The sequence below is a fragment of the Equus caballus genome, chromosome X (genome assembly GCF_041296265.1).
Source record: "Equus caballus isolate H_3958 breed thoroughbred chromosome X, TB-T2T, whole genome shotgun sequence".
Taxonomy (NCBI): Eukaryota; Metazoa; Chordata; class Mammalia; order Perissodactyla; family Equidae; genus Equus; species Equus caballus.
Window position 1 is genome coordinate 69,957,866 of NC_091715.1, and position 14,705 is coordinate 69,972,570.

Below are 14,705 nucleotides of genomic sequence, written 5' to 3' on the forward strand. Positions count from 1 at the left end.
CTAGGTCTTATGATCTTCTATAATTTAGGGAGGTGGTTAGAGAAATGTGTATATAGGTTACAGAAAGATAGGTAGAAAAGCTGAAGAAGGGTATGGGAAAAAATACACAAAACCAGGGTCAGAAAATTTCCTCCAATCTATATATTAAGGTTCTATAAGGAGGAAAGTTAGAAATCACAATAACCATTTAGAGAAATGCCCAAAGAATTTTAACTGCTTTCCTTTTTGATCCATTGAAAATTTTCCAAATGACAAAATGTCATTTTCAGGGGTTGAGGTATTCAATTCAAGTCCTTGTCTTAATTCATCAGCAGTCCCTAGACACTGAAGTTGTGATTCATGGTGATTTGATCCAAGGTTAGAGCCAGGTCCAAAGGCTAGGTGTTCCTACTCCCAATTCAGAACTTTTTCATAATTTTGCCAGTATCTCCTTCTGCCCACAAACCCATGAAAAAGAATAGTGATTCACTCCATCTAAAAGAACATGGGCTTCTTTAAAATGCACTTGCAAAAAGCAAGGAATATTGGAGTACTGCCTGTAAGCCCTTGGCTTACACATCCCCTGAGCCAAGTGACCAAGGTGCTGCCTAGGCACACCTTGCCATCACTTTGCTCAGTAAGAACGTTTCCCTTACTCTTCTTCCTCTATGCCCCACAGAATGTCCCAACGTTTTGATGGTATTGCCCAACACCATAATGATTCGTTCATTTCTGCATCTTCCATCATATAGCAAATTCCTTGACAGGAATCATGTCTTTGGTTTTGCTATCGACTCCAGTGCCTGGCCCAATAACTATTTATTGACACAAGGATTATCCCAATTTTGAAGATGCCCACGTTTCCAAAGCATCCCTTTTTACAACTGCTAGAGATTTTATTTCAAGCAATGAATTGAAATACAACTCCAAGATTCACCTTTGGATGCTGTCTAGCGCAGGCTTCAGTCCACCTAAAATTGGTCCATCCTTCCTCAAGTGGGGGTACAGAACCGGCTGAGAATTCATCCCTTTAAAACAAATTCCAGTAAACAGTTATAGTTGTATGTTAGTACTGAACGATAATTTGATTAGTAGCGATAAAAGATTTCATAAAGCGTAGACCAGTGTTTCTCAAATTGGGGTGATAAGAACCCTGGGGGTTTGTGGATATATTCTTATGGATCCCCAAGTCCTACATATATTATATATAAAACACTGTATATCTTTGACAAACATATCTTGAAATTAGAAATCATGTTTACATTTCAAATAACTTTCTTAAGTCATTATTCCTCAAAACATATATTCTTTAGGATCTCAAAAAATTTTTTTCCTTTAAAAGATGTTTCATCCTGACAGATTACTTCAGTTTGAGAAACAATGGCATAGACCATGTTTCCAAGAAGGCTCAGGACCATTTGTTTATTACCCCAGTTAGTCAGGCAAATAATGTCTTTAGGCAATGGGGGGAAGGAGGAACAAACTGTGAGGAATTATGGATTTAACTAAAATGGGCAGTAAGAGAAAAGCCCAGCTCATTAATATGGTTCCTCTTGCTCCTGCTAAGATGCAGGGATGTGCACAAAAAATGTTTCAAATTTGATGTTAACATTTTTTCAGCTGGACCTTTGTGTTTGTTTTACATTGGAGAGTCTAAGCTTTTTAGCTTACCAAGGTACTTGTTGAAAAAGACAAAGGGGAAGAAGGTATTTCAACTTCATCAAAGTAAGCAAGGTAATGGGTTTTCTTATAAAACTTAGACTTCTCCATTGCCCTCTTGCCAAATAGGTTCCACAAATATCTCAAACTAAAAAGGCATCACTACTCTCATCTGTTCTTCGGCAGAGACAGAACAAAAAGGTACAAAGAACAAACTAATCATATTTATACCCCCAATACTTGAACTTCAAAAAGCTCAAGTTTATAATGAGATTTAACAATTGACAATTTGCTAGCCTTAGCATATAGCCAAACACAATGGCTATGCTTTATCCCTTGCTATGCCGCCAAAAGAGGTAAAACCAAATGACGTTAAAATAAACCAACTGGACTACCCAGATGGCTGCAATATTAATCATATCCTGAACCAAAGAGAAAAAGTAAACCCACCTCCTTTAACTTTATCCAATCAATTTCAAACCCAAATGGGCTCTCTTCTTAAAACTCTGTAACTTATAATACACATTAAGACAGCACTTGCTTATCATTTCCTAGTTATTTAAAGTGTGCTTATATTAGCTCCTCAACAATACAGCCATCTCAGGGATGAGATTATATAGGACTATATCATTTCCACCCCTCACTTCAGTGTGACCTAGTATAGGGCCAGGTACACAATATTAATTCTGTAATTCTGTTGGTTAACTCATATGGTGAAATACACATATATATAAATTGCAGATGAGGTGGGAACAGGAAAGGAGACTTATAGGCCCCTCTGACTTTTCTATGGGTAACATCTGAGAGACAGAAAATAGAACAGGGAAAAGATTACTTAGTAGCTACAAAGTAGTACTTACAGAATTCTAAAGAGCCAGAGACTCTTCTTACAGCTGTCCAAGGAGCTAGAAGTGCCAACTGTACCCTGAGCTGGGCCGATGGAGGAATAGTATTCTTTTTCAGTGATTACAAAGAACTGCTGTTGTGATGACTAGTTATTTGCTTCAGCAGTTCCATATTAAATACTTGTCTGCCACCAAACACCCTGTACACTAGAGGCTGGGATAGTATTCATTTTTACCAGGCAGCTATCTGACTGTTGAAATTTGTATCCAGAAGAATAATTAGATATTGGCTTATTTTTCTTTTAATATAAAACAGGGAAACTAGTCCCATCATTTCTAAGTCCTCACTTCAGTGTGGTGCTTCAGGCTACTTTAAATGAGCAGAATTAAGCAAGGTGCATTTTATATAATAGATTATAACGTGACCTGTGGTTTTCAAAAGCACCTCAGCATACGTTCTCTCATTTCATCTTTTTACGGCAATCTTCTTGAAATAAGTAGGGGATGGTTGGTGCTCCACATGAAGAAATTTAAGGACTAGAACGTTTAGGTAGTTTTTCTAAGAGTGAATGGTGGTAAAGCCCAAACAAGGAATGGTTTTTAAATGGTGGTAGAGCCCAAAGATACTGGTCTTAAGAGTTCCACTCTAGAACTCCTTTGGTAACACCAAAATAGCAAGAGTCACAGTGGTCCATCCACACACCCACCACCCTTACTAAAATGAGAGACACTGGTCATCAGGTACATAGTATAAATGGGTTTTTAGACTTCAAAAATTTAATGACCAGGTTATCAATTCCACCTTGTAAACCAGATGTCTTTCTTAAAAAATAAAAAATTAACAGCAACTTTTTGGTTGTATCCTGGCAATTGGCACTGTACAATAGCAATATACAAGAGGAGAGATTCTTAGCTGCGCAATCTGCTCTGGAAGGAAGAATGCAGAGAGTGCTAACCTTCCTTCCTGGGGAGAAAATTTTCAAGTAATACTTATGTATATTGAAAATCCAAACTAAAGGGCGGCAATCCAGCTCCTTGGGCCTGACTTGCCTTGAGCCTTTTGCCCAGTAAGTCAGTAACAGAGGTGGGCAGGGAAGGTTCCTCTCCCCAGAATGTGACAATAATTGGAATTGGGATCATTAACAAATGCAGGAAAAGGAGTGAAGGCCCATCCACCTAGTTCAGGCCTGCTTTTGGTAGTCAACACTGCACAAACATACAACATCAAAGTCATAGGGAGATCTTGGGCTGATGGACTGAAAAATGGGACAATCAGTACTGTGTTAATTAATAACACCGAAGGGGCTTTGGGTAGTCAGCACTACTCATAAGCAATGCAAAGAAGGAAGTAGAGGGGTCCATGTCTTATGGGCAGGATCAAGGAAAGTGTAACTGAGGCATTACAGCAGTACAAAGTGGGTAAACCAATGACATCTGGGATTGTTAACGTTTTAAGTCCAAGAGAAAGGGCCTAGCCCAGGTAACATTCCCCAGCAACAATGTAAAAAGGGGCAAGGGGTGAAGGGGGGACAGGGTGAGGGAGTAAGGTCTTATTTAATGGCTGGATACATGGACAGCTAAAATTGTGAGCATTAATAGTCCATAAGGAGGGTCCAAGGGCAGGCAAGGGGTGGGAGAAGGGAAGATAACAGTTAAGACCATGACTATTTGGAATTTTATACACTAGAGCAATGCAAAAGGAGTGGGAGTATGGGTCGCTGTTTGACGGACTGGTTCATGGCGCACTGCAATGTTTATACCCTATTATGCCACAGGAAATTGGAGCTGGGAGTGCTTGTCTAACAAGGCCAGGAAGGGAAATTCCATTGCTAATTGCCATTGTGCCCATTAACAGTCCCAGAAGTTTTGTGTGGTCAGCAGCCCCTGCATTAATGCAAAGGGGGTGTAAGGGAATGATTTCCTACTCTAATGGAAGGAGGCACAGATAATTGCAAAAATTCACATTAACAGTCCAAGAAATGGGCCTTAGTCAGTACCCCTGATGTATACAAAGAGGATTCAGGGGTCATATCTAATGACCAGTACTTTTGATAATTGTTATTGGGCGCATATTAAGTGTCCAAGAGCTGAGGTCATGATAGTTAGCACTCCTCAGCAGCAATCTAAAGGCAACGCTAGGGACATAGAGCATCCTTTCTACTGCACAGGTCCACAGACAAGTACAATTATGAACACTAATAATCTCAAGAGAAGAACTTATCCATGGTTAACATGCCCCTGCTGCAAAGGGGGTATGGAGGGATGCAATCTTAGTCCAGCAGAAGAGATGGACAATTGCAATTATGCACATTAAAGTCCAAAAGAAAGGGCATTAAGTGAATAGCATCTCCTTGCTCTAAAGCAAAGAGGGTCCGGGGGTCTGGAATAAGACATGCTTGGAAAATTGCACTTGTGCACATGAACTTTCCAAGTGAAAGAGTCTTAAGTAGTGGGCACTGCCTGCTGAAAATGCTAAGGAAGTAGGTGGGGTCCGTATCTAGTGCAAAGAATAGGAAAAAATGCAATTGCACGTATTATCAGTCCAAAAGAAGAGGGCCTTGGTTACTCAGCACAATCAGCTGTACTACAAAGGGAAACTGAAGGGGTTTGACCTTAGTCTCCTGAAGACAATAGACAATTTCAATTATGTATATTAATTGTCCACTAGAAGGAGCCTTGGGGAAAAACAGTATCCCCTGCAGTAGAACAAACGAGGTACAATAGTCCTGGAAGTGATAGGGTTGTGGAAAACTACAATTCTGCACAGTAACTATTCAAATGTAAAGATCTTAGCAGTGGGCACCACCTGCTGGAAGGCATAGGAGGTGGGGGGACATGTCCTTGTCTAGTGCACAAGAACCCAGACAAATGCAATTATGCACATTAACAGATCGAGAAAGGGGATTGAGGGGTCAATGACCCTGGTATACTGCAAATGAAGGGCAACAGAGTAGGATGAACTAAGTTGCAATTATGTACATTAACGTCCAACAGACACGGTGTGGTAAATTAAAACCATGTACCATGTTAATATAAGGATCTTAAAGTAGTGCTCAGGCCCTGCTAAAAGGCAAAGGGAATGGGGAGAGGGGTGTCCTTATCTACTGTACAGGAACATGTATTAATCCAATTATGCACAATAACAAACCATTAAAAGAGGCCTTAGTGATCAGTACCTCTGCTGTACAACAAAAGGTCTGAAAGCGTAGGCTCTTATTCAAATGAGCTGAGCCATGTGCAGTCATGCACATTAATGTCTAAGGTGCACGGTTGTGGTCAATTACAATTGTGCACCTTGACTGTCCAAAAGTTATGGTATAATGGAGGAGGCACCCCCTGCTGAAAGGGAAAGGAAGACAGGGATGGGGGGTGGGGGGAGGCTTGTCTAGTGTACAGGAATCCAGACAAACATAATCACACATATGTTAACAGGCCAAGAAAAAAGGCCTTAGGGGTCAGTACCTCTGCTGTACTGTAAAAGGGGTCTGAGAAAGTAAGATCTTATTCAAATGGGATGAGCCATGTGCAATTATGCATATTAATATCTAAGGTCCATAGGTGTGGTCAATTAAAATTGTGCACCTTGATTGTCCAAATGTAATAGTGTTGTGGAGAGGGCACTCCTTGCTGGAAAAAAAGGAAAGTGGGGAGAGGAGCTGCCCTTGTCTAGTGCACAGGAACCCAGACAAATATAATAGTGAATATTAACAGGCCAAGAAATGGGACCTTAGGTCAGAATTCCTGCAGTACTTCAAAGGGAGTGTGAAGGGGAAGGATCCTAATGTAAATATCATTATGCACATTCACAGTTTGAGAAAGGGGCCTTAAGTGCACAGTATCTCATGCAGTAAAGCAAAGAGGGTGTGAAAACTCAAGGACCCAAGTTAACTCAAAGGACCATGGATGACTGTAATTACACATATCCACGTTCCCAAGAGAAGGGCTTTAAGGTAGTCAGTAACCTCTGCTTCAATAAGTGCAGGTGTCCTGATCTAAAAGGCACAGTTGTAGACAACTGAGAGTGTGTACAAGACAACTAAGATTGTGCACATTAACTGCAGCAGGGTGTAAGGTCTTTAGTAGTAGGCAGCTCCTGCTAGAATATAAATAGAATGGGGAGAGTCCTTACCTGGTATACAAGCATAGGAGCAAATATAAGTATGCATAGTAACAGTCCAAGAAAATGAATCTTGGCTAGTCAGAAGACCCTGCAGTAATGTAAATGGGGCAAGGAAATGGGATCCTATTCTTACATAAGGGAGCAGGGATTACAGTAATTATGCACAATTAACTGTACAGGAGAAGCAGCCACGATTGGTCAGCACCCCTGATGCAAAGGAGGTGTGATGGGGATGGGATCCTAGTGCAACTCTGCACGTTGACTGTCCAAAAGAAAGACTTCAGGTGGTCAGTACCTCCTGCTATAATACTAACAAGTCAGGATATTAGCTTATCAGGAGGGCACAGGCACATTAAGAGTCCCAAGAGAAGGACTTTGGGTCCCTAGCATCCCCTGCTATAATGTAATAGGGTGGGATATTAGTTTAACAGGGGGGCCCATGAACATTGGAATTTTGCACATAAATAGTCCCCCAAAAAAGTAACTGAGGTAGTAGGTACACCTTCTTGTAAAACAGAGAGTACAGAGGTCTTAAATGAAAGGCATAGTTTTGGTCAATCAATTACCATGGTTCACTTTATCCTAGTACAAAGGTCTTGAGGAAAGGGCATCCGCTGCTGAATACAAGGGAAATGAGTGAGGTCTTTACTGCAGAGGAAGAGGGACAAATGCAATTATGCACATTAACAGGGCAAAAGAAGAGCTTTGGTGTTCAGCACCCTCTGCTGTAATACTAACAGGGAGTGAGAGGATGGGATGAACCTTAACAGTCCCAAGTACCCTCTGTGGTAATGCAAAGTGCGTAGGAAGGAATGGGATCCTAGACTAACAGGAGGACTACAAATGCAATTAAGCACCATAACAGTCCCAAATGCCCACCTAGTAACATAAAGGAAGTGGGAGGTCATGGGATCCTGGAGTACAAAAGGGACCACAGCTGCAATTAAGCACTTTAACAGTCCCAAGTATCCTCTGCTGTAATGCAAAGAATGGGAGGGGATGGGAAACTAGACTAACAGAAGGGACTATACTGCAGCTAAGCACTTTAGCAGTCCCAGATGCACTCCCAGGTAATGTAAAGGCAGTAGGAGGTCATGGGAAACTAGATACGCAGAAGGGACCACAGCTGCAATTGAGCACTTTAACCATCCCAAATATATTCCCAGGCGATGTAAAGGTAGGTGGAGGACATGGGATCCTAGAAAACAGAAGGGACCACAGCTACAATTGAACATTTAACAGTTCCAATACCCTCTGCTGTAATGCTGAGTAGAAGGGTGTGAGGTCCTAAACAAAAGAGACAACAGCTGCAGTCTAGCCGGTTAATAATCCCAGGCACGCTCACCTATAACACAAAGGGAGTTGGAGCGTGTAGGATCCCAGACCAACAGAAAGTACCACAGCTGCAATTCAGCCCATTAATAGGCCCAAGTACCATCTGTGATAATGAGAAGGGAATTGGAGGGCATGGGATCCCAGACTAGCAGAAGGGACCGGAGCTGCAATTGAGCTATTTAAAAGACCCAAAACCCTCCCAAGTAATGTAGAGGGAGTGGATAGAATCCTCGAGTAACAGAAGGGATCTGCAGCTGCACTTAAGCACCATAACAATCCAAGAAACTGCCCAGGTAATGTAAAGTGACTGAAGGTCATGGGAATCCTAAACCCACGATAGTGACTACACCTCCAATTAAGCAGTTTAACAGTACCAAGTACATGCTGCTGTAATCCAAACAGCATAGGAGAGCATAGGAAACTACACACACAGAAGGGATGCTGGCTGCAATTAACCATGTTAACACTCCCAAGTACCTCATGTGTAGTGTAAAGGGAGTTGGAGGGCATGGGATCCCAGGCTAATATGTTGTTTTGGGACCACCGATGCAATTAAGCAAGCACCTTTCTGTCCCAAATATCCCCTGTGTAATACAAAGGGAGTTGGAGGGCATCGGACACTAGAAGCACAGAAGGGACTGCAGCTACAATGGAGCACTTTAAGACTCCCAAGGACCCCCTGCGTAATGCAAAAGGAGTTGGAGGGCATGGGATCCTACACAAACAGAAGGGACTGTGGCTGCCATTAAGACAATTAACAGTCCCTAGTACACGGTGTGTAATGCAAAGGGAGTTGGAGGGCATGGGATCTGAGACTAACAGAAGGGACTGTAGCTGCCATTGAGCACATTAGGAGTCCCAGGTACCCTCTGCTGTATGCAAAGGGAGTTGGAGGACCAGAGATCCTAGACCAGAGGATGGGTGTGGCTGCAATTAGCACATTTACAGTCCCAAGTACCTCTTGTGTAATGTAAAGTAATTTGGAGGGCATGGGACCCCAGACTAGCAGAAAGGCATCCCAGAGGCAGTTAAGCACCTTTGTGACCCAAATACCACAGGGAAATGCAAAGGGAGTTGGAGGGCATGGGATCCTAGACTAACAGAAGGGACTGTGGCTGCCATTAAGACCATTAACAGTCCCAAATAACCTATGCGGAATGCAAGTGGAGTTGGAGGGCATGGGATCCCAGGCCAATATGTTGTTGGGACCACAGATGCAATTAAGCAAGCACCTTTCTGTCCCAAATATCCCCTGTGTAATACAAAGGGAGTTGGAGGGCATCGGACACTAGAAGCACAGAAGGGACTGCAGCTACAATGGAGCACTTTAAGACTCCCAAGGACCCCCTGCGTAATGCAAAAGGAGTTGGAGGGCATGGGATCCTACACAAACAGAAGGGACTGTGGCTGCCATTAAGACAATTAACAGTCCCTAGTACACGGTGTGTAATGCAAAGGGAGTTGGAGGGCATGGGATCTGAGACTAACAGAAGGGACTGTAGCTGCCATTGAGCACATTAGGAGTCCCAGGTACCCTCTGCTGTATGCAAAGGGAGTTGGAGGACCAGAGATCCTAGACCAGAGGATGGGTGTGGCTGCAATTAGCACATTTACAGTCCCAAGTACCTCTTGTGTAATGTAAAGTAAGTTGGAGGGCATGGGACCCCAGAATAACAGAAGGGGATCCTAGAGGCAGTTAAGCACCTTTGTGACCCAAATACCACAGGGAAATGCAAAGGGAGTTGGAGGCATGGGATCCCAGACTAACAGAAGGGACTGTGGCTGCCATTAAGACCATTAACAGTCCCAAATAACCTATGCGGAATGCAAGGGGAGTTGGAGGGCATGGGATCTCAGGCCAATATGTTGTTTTGGGACCACAGATGCAATTAAGCAAGCACCTTTCTGTCCCAAATATCCCTTGCGTAATGCAAAGGGAGTTGGAGGGCATGGGATCTGAGACTAACAGAAGAAACTGTAGCTGCCATTGAGCACATTAAGAGTCCCAGGTACCCTCTGCTGTATGCAAAGGGAGTTGGAGGATGAGAGATCCTAGACCAAAGGATGGGTGTAGCTGCAATTAGCACATTTACAGTCCCAAGTACCTCTTGTGTAATGTAAAGGGAGTTGGAGGGCATGGGATCCCAGACTACTGAAGGGACCACAGATGCAATTAAGCACCTTTCTGTCCCAAATACCACCTGGTAATGCAAAAATGTTGGAGGGCACAGGATTCTAGACTAATAGAAGGGACTGCAGCTGCAATGGAGCACATTAAGAGTCCCAAGTATCCTGTGTGTAACGCTAAGGGAATTGGAAAGCATAAGACCCCAGAATAACATAGGGACCACAGATGCAGTTAAACACCTTTATGTCCCAAATATCCCCTGTGTAATGCAAAGGGAGCTGGAGGGCATCAGACACTAGAAACACAGAAGGGACTGAGGCTACAATTGCGCACTTTAAGAGTCCCAAGTACCCCCTGTCTAATGCAAAAGTAGTTGGAGGGCATGGGATCCTACACAAACAGAAAGGATTGTAGGTGCAATTGAGTCTACTAACAGTCCCAAGTACCCCATGTGTAACACAAAAGGAGTTAGAGGGTATGGGATCCTAGACAAGTAGAAGGGACTGCAGCTGTAATTAGGCCATTAACAGTCCCTAGAACACCGTGTGTAATGCAAAGGGAGTTGGAGGGCATGGGATCTGAGACTAACAGAAGGGACTGTAGCTGCCATTGAGCACATTAAGAGTCCCAGGTACCCTCTGCTGTATGCAAAGGGAGTTGGAGGATGAGAGATCCTAGACTAACAGAAGGGAGTGGCTGCATTTTAGCACATTTACAGTCCCAAGTACCTCGCGTGTAATGTCAAGGGAGGTGGAGGGCATGGGATCCCAGACTAATAGAAGGGACCACAGATGCAATTAAGCACCTTTCTGTCCCAAATATCCCCTATGTAATGCAAAGGGAGTGGAGGGCATTGGACACTAGAAGCACAGAAAGGACTGTAGCTACAGTTGAGCACTTTAACAACCCCAAGTATCCCTTACGTAATGCAAAAGGAGTTGGAGGGCATGGGATCCTAGACAAATAGCAAAGACTGTAGCTGCAATTAGGCTATTTACATTCCCAAGTACCTCAGGTGTATGTAAAGGGAGTTCAAGGGCATGGGCTCTCATACTAACAGAAGGGACCACAGATGCAATTAAGCACCTTCTGTCACAAAAACCAACCAGTAATGCCAAAGGAGTTGGAGGGCACAGGATTCTAGACCAATAAAAGGGACTGTAACTGCAGTACAGCACATTAACAGTCCCGAGTCTCCCGTGTGTAATGCTAAGGGAGTGGGAGAGAATGAGATCCCAGACTAGCAGAAGGGACCACAGATGCAATTAAGCACCTTTCTGTCCCAAATATCCCGTGTAACGCAAAGGGAGTTGGAGGGCATCAGAAACTAGAAGCACAGAAGGGACTGTAGCTACAATTGAGCAATTTAACAGTCCTAAGTATCCTCTGTGTAATGCAAAAGGAGTGGGAGGGCATGGGATCCAAGACTAACAAAAGGTTGTAGCTGCAGTTAAGCACATTTGCAGTCCCAAGTACCTCTTGTGTAATGCAAAGGGAGTTGAAGGGCACCACAGGGTATTTGGGAATGAGTCCCTAGTATTCCTTTGTGTAATGCAAAGGGAGTTGGAGGGGATGGGATTCCAGACTAACAGAAGGGACTACAGAGGCAATTAAGCAAGCACCTTTCTGTCCCAAATGTCCCCTGTGTAATACAAAGGGAGTTGGAGGACATCAGATACTAGAAGCACAGAAGGGGCTGTAGCTACAGCTGAGCACTTTAAGACTCCCAAGGACGCCCTGCGTAATGCAAAAGGATTTGCTGGGCATGGGATCCTAGACAAACAGAAAGGACTGCAGGTGCAATTGAGCATACTAACAGTCCCAAGTACCCCGCATGTAATGCCAAGGGTTTGGAAGGCATGGGATTCCAAACAAACAAAAGGGACCACAGATGCAGTGAAGCACCTTTGTGTCAAATACCAGCCAGTAAGGCAAGGGAGTTGGAGGACATGGGTTGTTAGACTAACAGCGAGACTATAGCTGCAATTGAGCACATTAAGAGTCCCAGGTACCTCCTGCTATATAAGGCAATTGAAGGACATAAGATCCTAGTCTAACACAAGGGTGTGGGTGCAATTAAGCACATTTACAGTCCCAAGTACCCCGTAACATAAAGGGAGTTGGAGGGCATGGGATCCCAGACTACTGAAGGGACCACAGATGCAATTAAGCACCTTTCTGTCCCAAATACCACCTAGTAATACAAGAGGAGTTAGAGAGCATGAGATCCTAGACAAACAGAAGGGACTGTAGCTGCAGTTGAGCATATTAACAGTCCCAAGAACCCCATGTGTAATGCAAAGGGAGTTAGAGGGCATGGAATCCTAGACTAACAGAGGGGACTACAGACGCAATTAAGCATGTTTCTGTCTTTCTGTCCCAAGTACCACCCTGTAAGGCAAAAAGGAGTTGGAGGCCACGGGATCCTAGATGAACAGAACAGACTGTAGCTGCTATTATGCTCATTAACAGTCCCAGATATCCTCTCTGTATGCAAAGGGTGTTGGAAGGCATAGGATCCTACTAACAAAAGGGACTGTAGGTGCAATTAAGCCCATTAACAGTCCCAAGTATTTCCTGTGTAATACGAAGGGAGTTGGAGGGCACGGGATCCTAGACTAACAGAAAGGACCACAGATGCAATCAGCCCATTAACAGTCCCAAGTGTCCTCTGCAGTAATGCAAAGGGATAGGAGGAGATGGGATCCTAGACAAACGGAATGGACCACATCTGCAATTAAGCACCTTAAAGGTCCTACATAGCCTCTGCTGTAACGCAAAGGGAGTTGGAGTGGGTGGAACCCTACACTAACATGAGGGATAGTATCTGCACTTAAGCTCTAACAGTCCCCAGTACTCTCTGGTAATGCCAAGGGAGTTGGAAAAAGATGAAACCATGCACTACCATAAAGGACAATATCTGAATTTAAGCACTTAACAGTCCCATGTACTCTCTGTGGTAATGCAAAGGGAGTAGGTGAGGATGGGATCCTAGACTAACAAAAGGGACTGTAACTGCAAATGAAGCACATTAACAGTCCCAAGTACCCTCTGCAGTAATGCAAATGGAGTTAGGTGGGGATGAGATCCTAGGCTAACATAAGGGACTGTAACTGCATTTAAGCCCATTAGCAGTCCCTTGTATCCTATGGTAATGCAAAGTGAGTAGTAGTGGATGGGATCTTGGACTAAGGGAAAGGACTTTACCTGCAATTAAGTACATTAATAGTCTCAGGTACCCTCTGCAATAATGCAAAGTGAAGGGGATGGGATCCTAGACTAACAGAAGGGACCACAGCTGTAAAGGAGCACATTAACTGTCCTAAGTGCCCTCTACAGTAATGCAAAAGGAGTTAGGTGGGGATGGGACCCTGTTTTAACAAGAGATATTGGGGATATCAATTTTGCACATGAACAATTTCAGGACAAGGTCCTTAGGTGATTTGCACCTTTCAGATGTAAAGTAAAGATTGTGCAGGGTTCCTGATACAAAAGGCTCAGTTTTAATCAATTAGGATTATGTGTATAAACTGTCCTAGTGCAGAGTTCTTGAGTAGTAAAGGCCCCTGGATGGAGTACAAAAGGGAGTGGGTATGGCTTCTTCCCAGGACATGGACAAATGCAATTATGGACATTTTCAATTAAAGAGAAGGGTCCTTGAGTGATCGGCCCACATTATAGCATACAAATGGGATACAGTGGCTCTTTCAAATAGACAAGACTTTAGACAACTGCAACTGTGCAAATTAACTGTCCAAGAGCTGAGTTTTTTAATATTATGCACTTGTTAGCAGTATCCCACAGAGGGTGGGATGGAGTGAGATCCCATTTTTTTAATACACAGGACCATGAATATATGCAATTATGCACATCAACTTTAAGAGAAGGGAACTTGGGTAATCAGAACACCTCCGAAGTAATGGCACAGAGGTAAGGAATATCCTAGACTAATGGGTGGGACCATGAGCAATGAGGATTTTACATACTATGCAAGGTGCTAAGTACTACCCAGGAGCAATGGAGAGAGCATGGGTGGGTCTTATCTGTTAGGCAGGTCCATGAACAATAATGATTGTATCCATTAATATTCCAAAGTAAAGAGCTTTAAGGGTGAGCACCTCTACTATAGTGCAAAGAAGCTGTTACTTGTATAAGGAACAGGGATACGGACAACTAGGGTTCTACTCAATAATTCAAGGAACATGGTCTCAGGTAGCCAGTACTGCCTAGTAGCAATTCAAAGAGGATGGAGGGTTGTTGATTAATGAGCAAGACAATGTACAATAACAATTTGGTACTTTAATTGTCCAAGAACAGCAGGACTCCCCAGAAGCTAGGCAAAAAAGTAGGGTGCCTTTGTTTAATGGACAAGGTTATGACAAGTGGGACTGAGCCCGTTTACTGTTGAACAGGGCTTGGGTTTCCTGTGCCCCCTGCTGAATGTAAAAGGGTTTTGGACTGGGATCTAATCCAATGGGCAGAATTATCAACAATGAGAATTCCACTCAGTACAAAGAGTTTAGGTGGTCAGCACAGTATATGAGCACTGCCCAGAAAATTGTGACTGTGATTACTGCAGCAATGACAAAGGAATGTTTTCTCCTTCCTTAAGGGCAGTAGATTGAGATGTTGAGTAACT

The 14,705-nt window shown here is 43.4% G+C and overlaps 1 long non-coding RNA gene across 2 annotated transcripts in view; it reads right to left on the bottom strand.

Annotated features, from left to right (window-relative positions):
- LOC102150010 (uncharacterized) overlaps nt 1-14,705 on the bottom strand; it is a 30,874-nt gene that overhangs the window by 12,993 nt on the left and 3,176 nt on the right. The window contains exons 1-2 of one of the 2 annotated variants that reach the window (XR_001377927.3): nt 2,499-11,265; nt 917-1,007 (exon numbers count right to left, since the gene is read on the bottom strand). This is a non-coding gene — a long non-coding RNA (uncharacterized lncRNA). Of the gene's footprint in view, nt 1-916; nt 1,008-2,498; nt 11,266-14,705 lie in introns of those variants that run through there. The other variant, XR_002805540.2, reaches the window with a different exon arrangement.